At 48.4% G+C, this 19,829-nt stretch overlaps 1 long non-coding RNA gene across 1 annotated transcript in view; it reads left to right on the top strand.

The window, feature by feature from the left end:
* Window positions 1-505: 505 nt before the first annotated feature.
* The window catches only part of LOC146798544 (uncharacterized), a 307,685-nt gene continuing 288,361 nt past the window's right edge, over window positions 506-19,829 (top strand). The window contains exon 1 of the long non-coding RNA XR_014969180.1: window positions 506-704. This is a non-coding gene — a long non-coding RNA (uncharacterized LOC146798544). The remainder of the gene's footprint in view (window positions 705-19,829) is intronic.

Raw genomic sequence — 19,829 nt, 5'->3', positions numbered from 1 at the left:
TCGGCGAGTAGCACGCTACATCGGAACCCAGAAAGTATTAGTGATGAATTAGTATAGTGAACTATGAAAGTAATTAGAGTGGTGGATAGGTTAGTCAGTAATTTGTATTTCTTTGAAATAAAATAAGATTATAAAATGTAAAGAAAAAAATCAATGTTCAGGGAATTTTAATTTAATACACCCATGGCTTAGAATAGTATCAGCTCACGTTCTCCATATAGTATTTGAAATATTGTTCAGGTCCAGGAATCTGTAGTAAGTGTTGCCTCAGGCTAAATGGCACGTTGCTTCTCGAACATTGTAAAAGCTTCGTGAAAAAACTCGAGCGCTGCCTGAGTTCTGTTTACGAAAAGCAAATTCCTTCCTGGATCCGATAGCCCGCGAGGGTGTGTCCCGTGACTGAATTCCAGGGCTGCCTCGGGCTGTCCTCTCGCGTCCCCGGCGGGCGCGCGCCAAAAAATCTGTTTCCTCCTCACAGCCTATGATAACATGTGGAAGCGTCAGAGAACGCGAAGCAAAGCCCGGGAAGTCTCGGGAGGGCCTTATCGGGAAGAGGTTCTTGCTTCTTCTACTTCCTGTTGATAACACGCGTCTCTTCCTGGTGGAAAGCAACAGAGCAGGAGGAGGGAGCTGGTGCGGCGAGAAGTCATTTACTCGGTTCAAAAGAGAGCGGCGGTAAAAAGACTTGTAGTTTAACACTGAAGGTAATACATGTGGAAAAGATGCTGTGTGACCAGTCTTAGTGGTTGGTGATCTGCAGAAGGGAGGGTTTAGGACCACCAGCATAATGAAACGTTATGCCCCCCCCCCCCTAACTACATGTAGGGGCCGCCCTCAGGAGCTCTTTGGCCAGGGTACTGTGCTGAGGGGGGCCCCTAAAGCTTGGACTACGGAGGCCCACGTTTCGCTACTGGTTATGCCTTGCAAAAAAGGTCGAAGTACGTAAAAAGATGTATGGGAACTGAGATCTTGAATGCAGTTGGGGAGGGGGGTCAAATTCGTCACATGGTTAAAATGAACAAAGTATTCTGTAACTGCTTTGAGAAACTGTGTATAAAGTAACGCACACCTTAAGTGAAAAAAGTAACGCACAACATAAATGAACTAATAAGTGGCAAATGCACTCTTTTAAGTTATTACCCTGATATTGATTAAAGTGATCACTGCAGATGTGTGTGTTTAACCAGAGAGCCACTGATTTGAATCCTAGTTAGTGCAAAGGTAATAGTGAGTTGTGTATTTTAGTGCTGTGAGGTCCCAGCCTGTGACAGAAACTAGTGAATATGTCATTATGTTAAACTTGCATTACACACAGTATAAGATAGGCTTCCATAAAATTTGCAAAAGGATTTATTGTTTAAGATTGTAAAAAAGTGCTTCCAAAATGTACTTTTTAGTGATACGCAGTCTGAACTAATGTAAACATTCGTTATAACTGCCCATTCAAAGCACGCACCCCAGTGCTCAGCTGGTAAAATCTCTACAATACTTCTCAAAAAGAATAAATCTTTACCAATTGCACACATTTACATTTCTTTCGTGCAGCAGGCACCCTGGGAGGACAGCTTGTTCCATGTTTATCTGTCCCTCCCTTGGCTTTACAGCACATGGGGCTCCCACCCTCCCACTTCAGCTGAGGCATCTCAACTCTCCGAAGTATCTGTTCTAGGATAGTTGACTCAGAACAAAAATTAGGGGAACTGATTTTTGTTAAGTTATTAAAGTACGAGCACATCGTGCCCTCCTGATTCCGCCCACTTAGTCCTCCGCTTGCAAAAAGTGAGCAAGCTTGAGGCACTGTCAGACAGGTAGTAGAGGAAGACATAGGTTGATGTAGAGCTTGATTGTAAAGGAAAGGAGGAAGGCAGAAAGGTTGCATACAAATCCTCTCCAGGCTGTACAAAGTTCAAGAGATTTTGAAAAACTCTGAATAGGCTTGACTACCACCGCTAAAACAGGCCTATTTTAGAGTACGGGAGGTTGCACGCTGGCCGCCACATCAGTACAGCTTATGGCCTTCGCTCCCCTGGCAAACTACTACCTGCAGTATTTAAAGATCCCGCCAGACAGATAGGGATCTCACTGTCTTTCCTGCAGCTACCACTACAGCTGCTCCACTTAGGGCAGAGAAGCTTTGCTGAGCGGGCCCGGGAGTTTGTTTCTTCAAAACAAAACAAACATTGGCAATGCCAATCAGACTGGCTTTAAATGAATGCAGTATGGTAATGTGAAGCTTTACAAGTAAATAGTATGGGAATGAATATGTATTTGTATGGAAGCAAAGAACGGTAAAGCAATAGTGGTGTAGGTTGAAAGGTCAGGTGACAGTTGTACCATCAAGCCAGAGTTAAAAATACATGTTGGTTAAAGACTGAAAAACAACATTAATTATCTAGTTATCTAAGACACTTTAATAGCCTTACATTGTCATGTGTGTGACCCTGAAAGTTCAAACTCAGGCTGCTAGACAAATAAACAAAATGATCACTGCTGTGTGGAGGGTAAGCACTCACTTTTTTTGTGGAAGCACGCAACTTCTACCCAATCAAAACATATACTGCTGGCTCTCAAGAGATGAGCGGAGCTAAAGCTCCTCTCCTGGTGATTCTCAATAATTGTCTGGCCGTACCTGCGCTGTCAAGGCAGACCATAAAAACAGCGGCTCATATACTCAGGGAGCTTTCTTCCTGTGTGTGGGGACCATTGTGCATGTTCCCACACTCATGGCCACTATGCCTTACATGGTCTCCAGGTTAGGGAAAACGAGTGATAGTTTAGGCAGGGTAACCAACTTTCACTGAGCCCAGACATCCTGTGACAGACAACCAACCAGGTCGAAGATTTACGTTAATGTAAACAAATCACTTTTCTCTACTTTAAATACAGCATGGGAATCATGAGTTTGGCAGGTTGGGAGAACTGTTGTTTATATCAGTGTTCTCCCTCTTCCAAAGTCTAAGGGACCATACCCATTACCCCCAGGTCCCTACGTCCTCGACACCTTCATAACAAGTGAGATTTACTATCTCACCGACAGAAAAAAAGAACAAAGGAATGCTGGACCTACCCTCCCACTCCCACTGGGAGTACATAAGGCGTACTGGTCCCAGCATTCCTCCTGTTCTTTTTTTCTGTCATGCTGACAGTGAAAGGACGTGGCAGGAGCGGGGGCGCTCATGCCTTTTTGCTGGATTATATACTTACGCGGAGGCCGCCGGTTCGATCTTCGGTCGGCGGTCCTTCGTCGGAGGCCTCTCCCTCCCTGCCGGGCTTGGGGGGAGTGGCGCGGGCTTCTCCTGGTTTGTTCTGCCACGCGGCGGTGGTAATACCGCGTTGGCTTTCCTCTGGCCCGATGGCCGCCCCTCCTGGCCTGCCGGGCTTGCTAGGGGGCGCTGCCGGTTTGCTGCTTCAGGATTGGCTGCAGCTTCCTTTCCATTCCGGTTCCGGCCTGCCTGACTTCCGGTTTTTGACGGCGAGACGGAAGTCAGGCGCCTCGATGTTCCCGGCTGTGGGCTGCTCGTTATAGACGGGCTGGTGGGGTGAGTAGCGCATAGCGTTTTTTTGCAAGGTTTCTTGATTTGGCTGTGTTTGGTGTTTACTGCTGTCATGGGGAAGCGTTCTAGGAAGAGGCATCATCGGGAGAGGTCTTCCTCTTCTTCTTCCTCATCTGATGTTTCCATGTCTCCTTCTCCTGCCAGGTCCCGACGCCGTGATGGTGGTGGCGATGCGCGTATTAAGCGCCTGATTCGTGAGACTCTGAATGAGATGGGTGATGTTGGGTCCCGTCGCATGTGCCCTGCTCCGGTTTCTTCCAACTCTTCTGACGATGAGTCTGCTTGGTTGGGGGACGGTGAATTGAAGGGCAAATATGTGGACAAGGACGCTTTGCCAGATATTCTGAAGCATGTTAAGGAGAACATGGGGTTCCCTGACGAGGACGCTCCGAGTACCTCTAGGGGGCCTTTGTTACGTCTGCTGCCACGGTGGATGTTCCTGTCCATCCATTCATTAGAGATGTTCTGAAGCGTGAGTGGGCTGATCCTGATCGCGTTTTGATTCCGCGATTCATGGCTCGGCTGTATCCACTGCAGGATATGGCTTCGGACCTTCCAGATTCTATCCCTATTGACTCCTTTGTGGCTAGTTTGGTGGGGCGCACTTCCCTGGCTGAGGACGCCGTACTGAAGGATCCTGTGGATAAGAAGGCTGATGGTGCGCTCAGGAAGGTTTATTCTGGTTCACACCTGGCCTTGAGGGCTGGCGTCTATGGAACTTATGTTTCTCAGTCTCTGCTTTCTGACCTGAAGTCGCTCTGTCAATCGTTGGACAATGCCACTGACTGTTCCGGTTTACTTGAGCATATCGAGCGTCAGGTGGAGCTCCTGTCCGATGTCTCCTTTGACGTGGTGCGTGCTTCTGCACTGTCCGGCGGGGATTGTTTGGCGGCTCGTCGCAGTCTTGTCCTTAAAGACTGGAAGACTGACTCTGCACAGAAGGCGTGCGCTTTGCGTTTGCCTTTCCAGGGTACTATGTTGTTTGGGGGGGAATTGGAGGCCAAGTTGCATAAACTGTTTAAGGAAAAGAAGCATTCTTCTTCATTTAAGGTCTCTTCTTCTGCTCCTGTCCCTTCTAAATCCAAGTCTTTCTTTCGTCCTGCCTCTCGTAGATAGTTTGTGAGAGGCCAGGGAAGGTTTGCTTCCGGCCGGGGTCAGGATCGTAAGGCTAAATCTCCTCCGCCTGCCAAGCCGCGTTCCTGACTCTTTGGCGGTGGTTCCCGGGTTGTTGGTTGGAGGGCGGCTGCGCTTCTTCCTGACGGCCTGGGTTCAGTCTTGTTCCGTTGCCTGGGTGTTGGAGATCATTCGCCTGGGTTATACTCTGGAGTTTTCGGTTCCTCCTCCGGATTCAGGGGTTCGGCCGACTCCTTGGCCTTCGTGCCGTTTGAAGCGGGCTCATCTCTCTCGGGGGATTGTGGATCTTCTTCGGAAGGGTGCCGTTCAGGAGGTTCCTGCTTTGGAGAGGGGAGAGGGCTTTTATTCCCTGATCTTTCTGGTTCCCAAAAATATGGGGGGTTTCCGCTTGGTTTTGGACCTGAGGGTGATGAACAAGTGGGTGACCAGGGTTCCTTTTCGCATGGAGACTTTGCAAAGGGTGATTCCTTTGGTTCTTCTGGGTCACTTCATGTGTACCCTGGATCTTCAGAATGCGTATTACCATGTTCCGATCCATCCGCGGTCCCGCCGGTTTCTGCGGTTTTGTGTTCTGGGGCGTCATGATCAGTTCATGGTGTTGCCCTTCGGTCTTCGGTCGGCGCCACGAGTCTTTACGAAGGTGGTGGCTCCTTTGGTCGCGTGGCTTCATCTCCAAGGGGTGATGAGTACCCGTACTTGGACGACTGGTTGGTCCATGCTCCCTCTCGGGTCCTGTTGTTGGAGGCCCGAGAGGTGGTGTGTTCGGCGTTGCGGGCCCATGGTTTCCTGATAAACTTCCCCAAGTGTCAGCTGACGCCGTCTCATTACATGGTTTTCTTTGGGGCCCGCTTCCGTTCGGATCTGAACCGGGTGTTCCTCCCCGAACCTCGGGTTGTGACGTTGGTGTCCCTTGCTCGGCGTTTCAGGGTGGGGGGTGCCTTTCCGGTGCGCCTTTGGTTGCGTCTTATGGGTCTGATGGCGGCGACTGTTTTTACGGTGGCCTGGACGCGATTTCATCTGCGTCCCCTTTGGGTGTACCTCCTGCCTCTCTGGAATCCCCTGTCCCGTGAATTGGATGTTCTTATTCCGGTATCTCCTGTGGCCCTCCCGGTTCTTCTGTGGTGGTCGGTGAGGGGCCATCTGTCTCGGGGTCTGCCTCTGCAGTCTTCCCCTTCTCTAGTCTTGACGACGGATGCCAGTTCCTTGGGGTGGGGTGCGACCTTGGGGTCTCAATCCCTTCAGGGTCGTTGGTCCCTCCTGGAGAGCCGCCGGTCGTCCAACTGGCGGGAGCTGTCGGCTGTGTCCCGGGCTGTGATGGGTTTTCGGGGTCTGTTGCTCGGTCGGAACGTGTTGGTTCGGTCCGACAATATGGTGACGGTGGCTTATCTCAATCATCAAGGGGGGGTTCGTTCGGCCTCTTTGAATGCAGTGGTTGTTCCCCTGTTTTGTTGGGCGGAGGGCCATCTGCTGTCTCTGACAGCAGTTCACATTCGGGGAGTGGACAACTGTGTGGCGGATGTCCTGAGTCGTTGCTTTCCGGATTCTCTGGAGTTGTCTCTCACCCCGGTTGCGTTTCAGCTTGTGTGCGGGAGGTTTGGACTTCCCTTTCTGGACCTCTTTGCCTCCCGGCACAATGCACAGCTTCCTCGCTTCTGCTCCCGGTTTAAGCAGGAGGGTTGCTGGGGGGTGGACGCCCTGTCGATTCCTTGGCCGTCCCGTCTCCTGTATGCCTTTCCTCCTCTGGCTCTGGTCCCCCGATTTCTGGCCCGTTTATGTCAGGAGGATCGGGAGGTGGTGGTGGTCCTGCCGTTTTGGCCTCGGAGGTCCTGGTTTCCGACGGTTCGTCTTTTGGCGGTGAGGAGTCCCTGGTTTCTTCCCCTCTCCCCGTCTCCGCTGAGGTCTTCCCCGTCCCTGTCTCTTCTCCGATTGCGGCTGTCGGTGTGGAGGTTGAGAGGCAGGGTTGGAGGCGGCGCGGTTTCCCGGAACATTTAGCGGTGGCCCTTCAGCGTTCCCGGCGGCCGTCTACCCTCAAGTCTTATGATCGACATTGGGGTAATTTCAGTCATTGGTGTTCGGCGTTGTGCCTGTCCCCTTTGTCCTGTTCCTTGCAAGCTGTGCTGCAGTTTTTGTGGGAGGGTTTCGAGAAGGGTTTGGCTGTGTCCACTCTACATGACCAGTGGGCCGCGGTTCGGGCGTTTCGTTCCCCGTGGGGGAATCTTTCGGATGTTGAGGGCCTGGTTTCTCGTCTGCTGCGCAGTTTTTCCATTTCTCGTCCTGTGCCTCGCCCTTCCTTTCCCTTGTGGGATTTGCCCTTGGTTCTTCTGGTGTTGGTCGATCCGCCTTTTGAGCCTTTATCTGAGGTAGATTTGACGTTTCTTACTCTCAAAGTGGTTTTTCTTGTGGCCGTCCCCTCTGCTCGTCGTCTTGGGGAGTTGGGGGCCTTGATGGCTCGTGAGCCTTTCTTGTCCTTCATGGAGAGTGGGGTGGTGCTTCGCCTTGATTCTTCTTTTGTGCCAAAGGTTTCTTCCCAATTTCACAGGTGCCAGGAGTTGGTCTTGCCTGCCTTGGGCTCTGTTTTGGATTCTTCTGGTGGTCCCCGGTGGTCCTTGTTGGATGTGTGCCGGGCTTTGCGCGTTTATCTGGATCGCACGGCGGTGTTTCGCAAGTCGGACTCCCTTTTTGTCTCCTTTGGGGCTGCTTCCCGTGGGGGTAAGGCTTCTTCTGTGTCTATCAGGCGTTGGCTGAAGCAAGTCATTTCCTTGGCCTACTCTCTGTCTGGGTCTCCTCCTCCTGTGGGGGTTCAGGGCCGTTCTACACGGGGGGTGGCTGCCTCTTGGGCGGAGGTTCGGGGTGTTCCTCTCTCTGAGATTTGTAGAGCTGCCACCTGGGCCTCTTCTAATACTTTCATCAGACATTATCGGCTCCTCAATCTGTTGGGGGATGATGGGAGTTTTGCGTTGGGGGTGTTGAGCTCTGTTGACTCCTGATGTTTTTTCTTTTTTTGTCTCCAATAAATCTCTGGGTTTGTTTTGCTGTCCTGGTGGTTTGTTGTGTTTTTTTGGGATGAATACCGGTGTCTGCTTTGGTATTTCTCACTTGTTATGAAGGTGTCGAGGACGTAGGGACCTGGGGGTAATGTCCTATTACTTACTGGTAATCTTCATTACTCCGGGTCCCGTAGTCCTCGACACCTTCATGACTTCCCTCCCTCCCTCCCTGTCTACCGGCCTTCATTGTGGCTTGGTATTTCAGGAGGAATGCTGGGACCAGTATGCCTTATGTACTCCCAGTGGGAGGGGGAGGGTAGGTCCAGCCTTCCTTCGTTCTTTTTTTCTGTCGGTGAGATAGTAAATCTCACTTGTTATGAAGGTGTTGAGGACTACGGGACCCGGAGTCATGAAGATTACCGGTAAGTAATAGGACATCTTCGGTCACCCCAGGATCTTAATCAGCTGGGTGTTGCTAGTGTTATGCGCTTCTTTATGGGGATAGCTGCCTTTCAACCAAAACACAGTAGAGCAACATAAACAACTGAAGACACCAAAAGAAAAATATAAAAATCCACAGAAAACTAAATCAATGAACATAATATTATATAATTATATTATATTAAATTCTCCTGTGTAGACAGACATTTCCAAGTATTATTTGACTTTCAATTGTAACAGATTTTTGCCGATGTGTATAAGTGCAAGGTAAACAGGAGCATATTTTCCACTTTCCTTCTGACAGAGATAGAGTGTCCAATAAGGGATCTTTGTCCAGAGTGACAGCGGAAGAAATAGAGTTATTCCAGATTTGGTAAAAGGTTCACAACAGGATATATTAGGTGAATGTGCCCCACTATCAGAATGGGGAGAAAGACCTGTGGAGATGTAGGAGTTATATGCAGAAATGACGAGTGTAAATCCGTGTAGAGGCTACACTAGGCACTATAGATGCTTTACGGGGTTGAACAACCACTGCAATGCATAAATAGAGTTTACATCTTTTAAATCGAAAAATGTATATTTAAGCAGGTTCTGCAATGCATACCAAGAGCATCTCTGTACCTTTGGTGCTCCATAGATACCGCATCCTAGGAGCACAACCCGTTTCTCCTGGGTTTACTTGTGTGCACATTTTTAAGGTCTTTGTGATATGTTGCATGTTCTCCATGGAGTTGGTCTTGATATTGTTACAGCAAAGGTGCACCTTAGGTGGAAAAGTGTGTACAGGTCAAGCTGAGAGCGAGTGATCGATTTAACTGAGCTACATAGAAATAAGAATTGATCACAGCATCCGCATTACCAAGGAGATGGTGCATGGAGTAAACAAATATTTTGGTAAGAGGCCTATTCTGGCCCACCTAATAGCAAAGACATGTTGGTACACCTTCATGTGTCTTTCACAGTGGAGACAATGAGCCTTCCAACACGTTTGTAGGGGCCAGGAGCAGGTAAGAGCGGTGGGGCGGGGACCGATGGGAGTGGACTCAATAGAAGCTGATGAGGAGAAATTAATTATTTAATAATTTCCTTCATCGCCTTCTGTTGAGTCCCCCACTCCGCCCTGCTAGGGGCTGAATACATTAGGGACCACTAGCAGGTGGTGCGTCCGGAACTCTACAGATTGACTATCCTGAGAGGGCGCAGGGGCCCAATAATGTCTGGTAGCCTGAGAGGTCTCTCTTCCAGTGGTCCTCAGCACACTTGCAGTGGGACTCCCTTGGCCTTATCGGCACTGCAGCAGCTACTTGGCAGCAGGGGCGGTTTCTCCATTGGAGCAGAGGAGCGTCACCCCTCCACACATCTGCAGAATGGGTGAAAAATAAAATAGTATTAAATTATTTTATTATAATTTTTTTTTAACTCTCTGCCGAATGGAGTGTGGAGGCAGAGCCAGTGCGTCATTGCTGCCAAGTGATTGGCAGCAATGAGGAGTGGCCCCTTCAGTGTGAATTGCGCATGTAGGTTTGGCCGGCTACCTTGCTATGGCCAAACTGACATGCACAATTCAGACTCTTCAACCCAGCTGTCTTAGACAGCTGGGTCGAAGAGCAGGCACAGGCCTCCAGTGCTCTTCGGAGTGCTGAGGCAGCCTGCTCCAACCAACCTAGATGCTTCACTCATGCATCATGAGAGCAGGGTCTGCATTGGATAAGGCAGTTGGCTGTCTGACGTCACCTCACGCTTGGAGGAGACTGGAGCCAGTGACTGCATCAAGGTCATGCTGCTGGAACAGGCAAGTGAAACTTTTATTTTTCTTTCTTGTAATTTTTTATGTGATGTAATGTTCTAATGTATCAAAAGGGTGTTAGGACAAATATTGATTGTTTAGTTGTGGAGAAAATTCCAGAGACAGCAGTTGCGATTTTAACGTGAATAAGTTTTAATTGCAATTGCATGAGGTATTGTGAACAACAAGAGAAGTACAGCCAACACGTGTTTCACCCCATTAAGTTGGCCATCTGGCCTTGTGCTTCCTCAGGGCGTTTGTGAATCCGTATGGACTCTTGGGTCCTGCCAAAGTATAAATAAATAAACAAATCGTCCTTGTGTCTATTAAAGGTGTGTTGCCTTGTGCAGTCAGTCCAGGCAGTCGATATTCGCCTGTATGTATGTATGTTTCTTTGAATGTTTTTTGTGCCTCACTGTTTTTTAAGTCACCAACCGCCACTGCTTTGGCAGTCATTTTCTCTGTCTCAAATGAAGGGCTGGAGGACTCTTCGTTTTGATCCTCCGGTACTCTCTGTACGTGAGGTTGAATGTCAGCTATCCATTAATCTTCCGGGACACTGAAGTTTTCTGTCTGCTTGGATCTAGTCATCTCTTTTGGTTTGCCAACCCACATGGTGAAAGCTTTCCGTCACCCCAGAAAAGTCCTTTCTTCAAGGAAGGTCATTGATGATGTCAGTAGATAACTGGACTTCACAGGCCAAAGTGAGCGAGGCAGTCACTCCTACATTTCATGTCTTTCAACTATCCTTTCTGAGGCACAGTTGTCCTTTGGTTCTTCATGAAGCCAGGGCTTTAATATGCTCAATGCAAATATAGGGTTCCAGGTCAATGGTTTGGATACAGACTGGTACTGGTGCTCATGGCTGAAACGGAATGCTGGGGTGACCAAATACGAAGGATGGCTTGGCTTGACTCTCCCTCATTACTCTTTTGTCACAACCATACATGTCCAGTCTCCTTTTCGCACTTTGGTAGGATCTATTTTATTCATGCTTTCTCCTATTCTCATTTTTCCTTTGTTTCCCTTTTTCCTATGTCTATTTTCTGTCTTTAGATCTGGATCAAAGTCTGATAATGAAAAATAAGTCTGAGTCCCCACTATGCGGGCTGGGGCTCAGCGCTTAATTTGTAATTAGTGACAGGGCCCTCGTCAGGACGACTACAGCTTACACCACCCATTGCCCGCATCAGCGCAGCCAATGGCAAGACCTGCAAAACTAATCATCACACTGCTACAAGTGTGACAATTCAGACTATTTGAGGCCCCCAAAGCTATACTATAAGAAAAGCTTGGGCGGCAGGTATGAGCTGGCTTTAAAGTATAGTGAATTAATAAACAACGTTGTTCTGCTCATCTTAAAATTACACAAACAGCGCCGCCATGTGGCAGCTGTCATAAGTTTCGGTGCTGACAATTAAGTGCTGGTGCCGAGCACAGGTAACAACCCACTCAAATTAAGCACTTCTGGTGCTTACCATTTGCAACCACCAACACAACTAAGCACTCTTTCTTCTGTAACCCCCTGTTTGACTGATTGGTGCCTTGCACCGGTGATCCTTGTCTGTGCTGTATCCGACCCCCATCTGAGTGACTGGTGACCTGGACATATAGTGCACCTCCTCTCCATATCAGTGATTTGTGGTCAGTTGTTTAAACCAGGGCAGCTGTTGTATCCCTAGGGCCTGTGCAGCAGTAATGTGAATCAGTCACACACTCCCTGAAGCCCAACAATTGAAATATTTTCACAGCACTGGTGTTACCGAGAGGGGGGCAAGACAATGAGAGACTGCGGCGGATGACAGCCATGTTGTCCTTAGGCTGCATGTTGTCCGATTGGACTGATCTGGAACTCAGTGTCTAGAGTAGAGGATAAGAAAAGATGTTTTGTTGTAAGGAAACATCTGTAATTATCGTTCTAACACCATTTAAATACTCTGAACAAACATGTTCGAATTTAGACTGTATCTTAACCTTTGCTCTCGCTTTCTTACAAGAATGTGAGGTAAAAGTCAGAGCTGCTGACCTTGGAACTGGGGACGCAGGTTCGAGTCTGACGTCGGCTCAACAGTCTGTGATTCTGGGCCAATCACTTAGTCTCCCCACACCTACCAAAAATGCATGTATCCTTGTGTAACGTAACTGGGGTTCATGTAAAGCGCTCTAATACCTTCGGGTAGAGTTTGTGCTATATAAGACTGCAAAATAGTAAACGAGCTTGTGCAGGAACATGGGTAATCCAGGACCTCATGTCTACAGTGTCCTAGAGCCTAGAGGCCATTATTACATCAGGAACACAGATTGCACAGAATTCAGGCACTATCAGCTAGTATAGTACCTGCTCTCTCTATACTGAGACTAGTCGCTGGATGAAGAAACAATGTTATTGCTGTATTTCTTCAGTTTTGTTAGTTCTTCTGTTTTTAAAGAGTTAGGATGAGTTGTACGTTGAAGGAACAAACAATAGACTTTTTTCTGTGCTGTGGAAAAGGCTGCTTTATTTGGTAGCAAGTTAAGCTCACTCAGAAACGACCCATCGGATTAAATTCACATTCTAGGTTGTCCTAAACCATTTTCTAAACACCAGCAACACTCCCATTCACCTTCCCTATACATTTATCACCACTAATGCTCTTTCCCGCTTTTCCACACATCATACATACACTACATGTACGCAGGCTAACTTTATGGGCTTCCCAGACCCACTGGGGAATATGTACTAGATAATGTCGGAGGCGATGCAATGCCAAATTTATCAACGCCACGCTCTGACATTTTCAAAATGCAGGGATACATCATATTTACAAAAATAAGGTGCACCCCTGCGTTTCCCCTAGCGCTGGTGCAGAAAAGCTCTCCAGTGTCAGCGCAGATACCCTTGCAAGGGTGCCTGCACTGCAGGGGCAATTGTTTATGTGCAAGAAGAGTCACCTTCCTGCTCATAAACAATCTTTAAAGGTGATTTGCTGTTTCTAGACAGAGCACAATAGGAGGAGAAATGAATAATTTCTCCTCCTATCACCTCTTAAAACCAGATTATACCTGGCCTTAGTTTTTGGTGCTGCCCCCATCCTTGTAACACCCATTGCCCACCCCTTTGCCGCAACGGACTGCTGCGGTAAGGGGCATAGTTACAAGGTGGCGTCAAGCCACGTTAAGTTTCCCTACTCCTGACTCATCACCCAACTTCCTTATCAGCCTGCCCACAGAGTGATTTCACATTGGCTTCATTGTCCTGCATTGCTAGTAAGTACATTTCACACATTTCCATAAACAACTGCATTTCTAAATCCTGAACCTGTAATTCACTGCAGCCACTGAAATTGCAAGGATCTGGCTGCATTTTCGTACAACCCTATTGAATTTTTAGAACAAAGGACATGTCATTGTCTACAGATTCCAATAATATTCAGTCTTTGAAAGGTTCTCTCTCTCACACTTTCTGCTCTTGCCTTCTGTGCTTTCCCACTAGCTTGTCTGACTAGTTTGAGATCTCTCTCACCACCCCCAGAAAAACTCTCCCAGGAGGGTTGTTCTTTCTATTCCTCAATAATCGTATTACTTGCTCCACCAATCCTCCGCCCCTCATCATCTTCACCAGATATGTCCTGTTTCCTAACAAAGAAAGGTACATGCCACCATGGTAAAATAGCACCCACAACATGTAAACTATAAACAGTATATATACTTGTCGTAGGACTCCAGGGTTTTCTATCCTTACCGAAACATGACACCTCCCTGTTCACCTCCCTTTTTCCTCAGTGATGACTGCAAACTTTCTTGCAGCTGCCAAACTTTCCTGTGTATGAAACAAAAACTGGCATGTTCCCACTTGTACTAGAATATTCAGCTATCATTATCAACTCCAACCAGGAGAGCTGCACTGGGTCGTTCTCTCCTACATCAATCAATATTCCATTCAGCTCTGGTTACCTCCCCCAGTGGACAATCCCCCTCACCTCATTGAAACCCAATCGCATTCCATGGCATTGTCTCCCTTGTCTGTTCCCTGGCCAGGGGCGTGACTTGTTCAGTATGACTGGAGGAGTTTGAGCTTCAGATTTTCTGACAATCTTGCATATAATGTTTAAATGCATTATAGGACAAGCAGGGTGCATGCGAGTGGCCTACCGGTCAGTGGAAAGTGAGAGGAATCTGAATTGGTTGGAGAACTAAGAGAGACAACACAATATTTTGTAAAATAGCCAATGTTCTGAGGACTTTTAAAACAGAGTGGGAGAGTGTATGTGAACGTGTTAGTCTGTGTATGCAAAAATCCCAGGTGAAATCCAACTGACATCTCACAATACCTGGCTTAAAGCACCTGTACCCAACTATTTATCAGAAAACACATTTATTAGGGGGGTGTAAAACCCCAAACACTCCCTGAAGCTACACCCCTGTCTCTGTCCACTTCACAGATCGAGATCACTCATTTTCAGCTCCTCCACGCACCTGTAAAACAGCTCATTGGAATTTACAACATTCCCGGCTGTTCCTTGGGCAAACATAACCACTCGCGCACTTTGACCCTTGTCTATCTGCCTGTTTCAGCCTGCACTCTCCCCACTTCATATAGCAACTTGTCAGTGCGACTAGCCTGTGGGTGCAGAGGTTGTCTGGTGACCACACATCTTTCTCAACACCCCAGTACTTGCTTGCCTTTAACGTGCCCTGCATTTTCATGCCCAAAAGCTCTTCAACTCTACCCTGAACCCTGGATAATACCCGTAAAACCAATTTGGGAACACCTCTTTGTGCCCCGATAATCTCAAATTCATCTTAGTCCCAACACACTTCTAGTCAGTTTTGCACTTCTGTATCCCCCAAAATGCATCCAGTCTCTCTCCACGCACATATTGCCCTCCCGCAAGCTTGCATAATTTCTGGCACCCACTACTTTGGGAATCCTGAAAGTGCCACAGAATAGCATCAAAAAACACATGGACTGGTGCATCTTAAACTCCCAAGTGGATGCACAACGGGAATCCTGTCTGTGCAAGTGCAATAATCTCTCATAAAATGTCAACTGTAATAGCTTGTCTTGTTTCCAAAATCCTAACTTTATCTCCAGCTCACTGTGTGAAAATGGAGCTGCCCCTAGGTCCCAAAAACAGGGGCAGCTCACCTTCTGGGGCGGAGGAACGTCCCCCCACTAAGTACAAAAAGAAAAAGAAAATGATAATAATGCAATGTTAAAAACGTTATGTCATTATCATTTTGTTCTTGGAACCAGCCAGGTTGGGGCGGGACTGGGCTTTCCTGGGAGAGAGAGGAGGAGTGGTTCCTGCTGCACTTAAGTGCACATGACGGTTTGGCTGGCCGTCTCGGGCCAGCCAAACCGTCATGCGCACTTTGCATGTCCTCCACCAGACTGCATTACAGCCTGGGTGGAGAACATGCCCAGCCTCTCAGTCCCCGTCTGAGCGCCGAACAACGGTTCTCAGACCAATCACAACGCTGCCTTAGCAGTGATGTGATTGGCCAGGGGATTCTGGAAGGCTGGGTGCTTCCTGTTCCTGCGTCAGAGGAGAGGCGGCAGCTGGTGATTGGCGACGAAAAGGTAAGTCTTTTGTTTTCTAAACTCCCCCTGCCCCCGCCACAATTCTCAACCAGCCGCCATTGTAGAGACCTAGTGTTCGACCTAGAAATACTACAAACTGCACCAACAGCGGAGGAACACCACACATCACACAAAGTCCACTTGCATTCCCATCAAGGCTGGTTGGGGAGGGCAAGATTTATTTTCTGTGGTCACCAGAAACCTGGGAATCATGGATTGAGAGTGAGCCTGGAGGGATCGCAACAGGGTGAAATCCCCCTAGCTTAACGGGCGGATCACAGGGCCTCTGCCTCCCGATCAAGGGTCCCATTCTATTTTTTTCTTACCATGGCAACACAATTTTGGTCAACGACAGAGTTGCTTTCGTTCACTGACTGTGACTTCATTCTGGGTCATATTGAATCAAACCATAGCACTGCCTGCCAGTCAGAGGCCAACCCCGACCACCCGATTTTCCCACTTTTGCCTATTTAAGGGTTCTTCCCAACTCGCTGATGGAGATCCTATTTCTGGGTTCACATCTCACTGATTTGCAGCTCCTGCCATCAGCCAGCACCACTGCTATTTTTTCCAATTTGTGCCTTTTCAGCACAGGGGCCCCCCCTAAATGTATTCCTGAGCACTTGGCTGGATATTCGATTATTCATACAAATTAATTCTTCACAATTTGCAGTAGTTTCTCTATTCTCGTCCATTCATGGTTCCATAATCCCCCAGGGCTCCTTTAATTAGAGTCCTGATGATGATCCCATATTGTAATGGAACCAAAACACTGCTGACCTATGTATTCCACAAGCCCCCACTAACCTTCATGGGGCAGATTTACAAGCCCCTTTTTTTCCCATGTTAAAAGTGACGCAAAAGTGGCGCAAGGGGCTTGTAAATCTGGCCCCATGTTTTTATATAGGGTTCCAAATCTAATAACTTGTTTTACTCCCGTCGATGTGCATTTTTTGGCATGTCATGATTAAGGATCGAACACTTTTTCCTCTTTGACATTCATCCTTTTTATGCTCTTATAATGTTGGTAATTGTTTTCATTGAAAAAGCCCCTTGATATCTTTACTGACTGGAGACCACCGTTCCTCTTCCGAATTTTCAGAACCCTGGGTTTCTCTTTATTGTTGGATCTACCCTTGTATTTCATACAATTTCCATAAGTCACTCCATGACATCGCCGGCAGAGAGGAAACTCGTAATATGCTTGGCGGGACCATGGCAGTCCTGCCAAGTATATTGGGGCCTCTGAGCTCCTCAATACCATCAGGGATACGTGGTTCCCTGACGGCGGTCCCAGGGCGGTTCGACTGCCAAACTCGTTATGGAATGGTCGCAGTGGCGTAACAAAAATTGAAGGGGCCCCCGCTCCGGATATAATCTGGAGCTGTCAGGCCTGTGTACAGTGCTGAGGCCCCCCCCCCCCCGCAGCTCGGGGGCCACCCCCGCACAGCGGGTGCCGCGGGGGCCTGTGTTACGCCCCTGGGTGGTCTGACCTCCATGACCCCGCGAGTCCGGCGGTCTGACTCGTAATCAGAGCCTTCCTGTTTGGGAAGATATCAGTTGGAGCATGCCATAGTCCTCCGGACCTCTGTAGGCCCCCCAAAAGGCCTCAAGAGATGATTCTCGAAGGGAAAGCTGTCCAATGGGAATAGCTTCCCATGTGTGAATGAGATACTATCCCAAATTGGGGTATCCGACCACTGCTTTGTAGCTGCGATTGCTGACACAAATCATGGGTAAATGCCAATGCAAATACAGTGCTTTAAATGGGCCGGTACTGTCCGGTACCGAGTACCGGCACTTTTTTATTTTGAGACGGAGAGTACCGGCACTTCTCAAAAACAAGCAGGTACTCTGGTACAGAGTACCTGACAGAGTACCTGCACTTCCATTTTTCCATTTCAAGCACTGGGAAGAGATGTCTGCTACATGCGCCCTCCTAGCTGTGATTCGAAAAGAGTCACAGAAATCCTTTTCCAAGTCAGAACAGCATTTCCGACTGTGGAAGGGGTGCCTAGAAAAAAATGAGAGTAGCAAACCCTGTGATTATAAAAGTGGCAGAGTTTGGGCTGCAGAAGGGCCCTGTACAGCAGACTCTAGGATTACTCATTCCTTTGAAGTCTCAGCTCATGAACACCACGCTCCTCACCCCAGGGTCTTAAAAGAATCCCCTCAAATTATCGGCACTGCAGGTGCAGGGACAAGATAACAAGCAGCACTTGGAAAAAACGCGAAGAATGACAAGCAGGATTCAAACAGGGAGGTGGAAAGAAAGTATCGACACAGCGAGCTGGCATTGGCTCGCCCAGGCCAGAGAGCTCAAGCGTCCGAGGAAGCGGGCTCCAGGGCGGTGTGGAAAAAACCCGTCTGGAGGAACAACGTTTTCATTGTCTTGTGGCTTGAATAGACTTCCCGGAAGAAAGCGGGACCAGGGAAAAGATTACAGTCCCAGCCATGCTGATTGCCTTTCCCTGACGTTTCAGGAACACTGCTGGCACATTAGTTAAAGTTGAAGAAATGTACTCTAGAAACCAGGCGCGCTGCGACCATAGGGCTCAAAGGGCTTCAGCCCCCAAACCCCTCCCGTCGTAGTGTGTGTCAGCCCGGGTGAGACAGCTTCCCGGGCACTCACGCGGACAGTTTTTAAGCTTTTCGAAGCCGCACCCAGGACTCTAAGTGTGCAGGGTCTCACCGGTGCTAAACACCGGCAGTTTTTTAGAGGGGGGCCTCGAGACGGGTCTCTGTCGGGCACTGTTTTGTGCCCTGGTACAGGCGGTCCGTTTTTTACCGGACTGCAGTGACAGCAGGCACATGATGTGCCCGTGCTCAGGCTACTCAGTCACGCATGCTCAGGCTACTCAGTCACGCATCATTAGTGGAGAAGTTACGGCATGACGTCATGCCAGGCGAGCCTTATAGGGGAAGGGAAATCCTTTTATAGAGAGTCATTTTGTCTCTGGATTTCCCTTCTCTTTTTGAAACTCAGGAGCAGCAACATTGTTGTGGTGTCACCAGAGGTTTAAGTGGAAGCGTTTTCAATATTATATGCAATCCATAGTTGCTGTTTATTTATCTTATGCAACTAACAACCAATGGCAAAGCCAATAGTCCTGGCTTGTAGGTATGATGTTACTTGTTGTATCATATATCTGTATGCAATGACAGAAACAGCAAAATACAAGTCGGGTGGCACATTATGCTAAACACAGATTTGTATCCTGTTTTTAAGCCAAGCCCTTAATTACATTGGCCACACTCCTTTGAGAGACCCCCCCAGTTTTTTCATCCCACTCAAAGCCCTGGCCAGACCATTTACACGTTAACGAGGCTTTGATATTTTTTCACCCCTTCATTTCCGCTCATCCTATTTCTGGAAGAATTAGCCCCCCCCCCCCCCCCCCCCTCCGAAGTTTGTCTCTAGTTGTGCTCTGCTAGAAAACAGAAGCAGATTTACAAGCCCCTTGTGCCACTTTTGCATAATTTTTCCCTTGTTAAAAATGGGGCAAAAGTGGCACAAGGGGCTTGTAAATCTGCCCCACAGTTATTTGCCACTCAGCATCAACGGGTTAGGCCCTAAATCGCAGTCGCAAGCCATTGAACAGATGATGACACCCCATTTTGAGCCTCATTACCAGGTCCCCGGAAATGGGGCCAGTAATTCCGGCCCAAAAAGCTACTGTTACCATGATGGCACAGTAACTATGAGGGCCAGACACACTGCACCATTACTAGTTGAACCCAGGGAATCAGATTTGCCACATCCAATTTCTTTTTTTTTTTTTTTTTTTTTTTTTGAAACCGTTTATTGCAATTCCAAATAGTTACAGGTATGGGCCTACAACCGTCTGGCCGGCCGCTAGAGTGGCAGAAGCATATGACATATATACAGAAAAATCTCTTGGCGGTGCAAAAAGGTAAATCAGGAGATAGCAGTAGTGCAGGCCACATAACTCCAAACCCACAATACGGTTTCCTTTTGTCGAAACACAACAACACAAAAAACCACACCCGCAAGGCAACCCGCAATCCCAAGTGACAGCACGCGCTCCTTAAGTGGGGGACCCCAACCAATCTCCAAACTCTGAAGAGGGGAATGAGAACAGATCAGGGACTGGGGAACCACGTGCCCGTGGCTGGGGGAGGGGGTCGGTTAGGGGGACGGAGCTGGTGAGGCAGCCGGCAGCAGTGGCGGCTCGCAAATACCCCCGCGATAGGCGTTCCAGGGGCCCCAGATTTTCACCCACGCCCCAGGCTTACCCCTCGCAACATACACCACCTTTTCACGAAACATACACCAATCCATGTGTTCTTTCCAGGCCGACACCGCCGGGGGCCTCTGGGATCCCCACAATTGAGCAATG

Source organism: Triturus cristatus, chromosome 9 (genome assembly GCF_964204655.1).
Source record: "Triturus cristatus chromosome 9, aTriCri1.1, whole genome shotgun sequence".
Taxonomy (NCBI): Eukaryota; Metazoa; Chordata; class Amphibia; order Caudata; family Salamandridae; genus Triturus; species Triturus cristatus.
This window is presented reverse-complemented; position numbering and strand designations above follow the sequence as displayed.